The sequence below is a fragment of the Trachurus japonicus genome, chromosome 12 (genome assembly GCF_045865225.1).
Source record: "Trachurus japonicus isolate A0001 chromosome 12, Traja_1.0".
NCBI lineage: Eukaryota > Metazoa > Chordata > Actinopteri > Carangiformes > Carangidae > Trachurus > Trachurus japonicus.
Window position 1 is genome coordinate 24,857,129 of NC_140918.1, and position 944 is coordinate 24,858,072.

The following is a 944-nucleotide window of genomic DNA, read 5'->3' on the forward strand; positions in this document are numbered from 1 at the left end:
ATGGCATGCTGAATTACCTCAACCAATTCAAAATGCACAATTTCTTCTGTGGCATCGTCTTGGAAAGTGTAAGTGAGTATTTGCTGCTGTAACCTGGTGAGAAAAACAAAGTGTATATTTTGTGACATTACAGTGACCATAAAGAAATCATTAAAATTTCGACTAAGTAAACTGCTTACCAGGACTATCACATCTGGCATCACCACAGAGTTCAACTGCCTTTCTAGATGTGATGAGGCGCTCCATGATTTTTTTCATGTTGGTCTCTGTATGCATACTGGATGACTGGAATAAGGTAGGTCAACTGAACGGCATAAAACTGAGTTTGCCTCGGCATTTGGACATTTAGTAGTTCAGCCCACTCTGCAATGCTGGTGTATGTAGCTCCTGTAAAAGGTATGGCTGCAGATACCAATAAATTATTTTCAGCCATTCCTCATCTATCAGGGCACGATGCCCACTTTCCTGAGTGTCCATTCAGGCAGTTCCACTCAATTTTTATTTGGCTTGATTTTGTAGTAACTTTCTTTTCAATAATGGCACACCCACATTGGCTGCATCTTTTAAAAAGTTCCATGAGCTTTGATTCATTTACCAGCCATTTTTTCTCAGCCCATCCTGTTGGTGCATCTCCAGGGGGGCTTCCTGAGACAGAGGCAGAACCAGATCCTGTGGCAGAAGATGAGGTGGTGCTTTGAGGTGCAAAACTGCTGTCAACTAACATCAATAAAACCTTGATACTTTTTTCTTTTACAAAGTTGAAAAAAAGCCATAGGCCTACTACTCACTTGTGATAGATGTTCACTGTCTGTATGCGGGACAGTCAAAGCTGCAGTTGATGCAGTGGCAGCCTGGTTGTTGTACACATGTGGTATATTGATGTGTTGATGAAAAGAAGGGATCACCACCGCCGACAACGTCATTCATCATTGCATTCAAAAAGA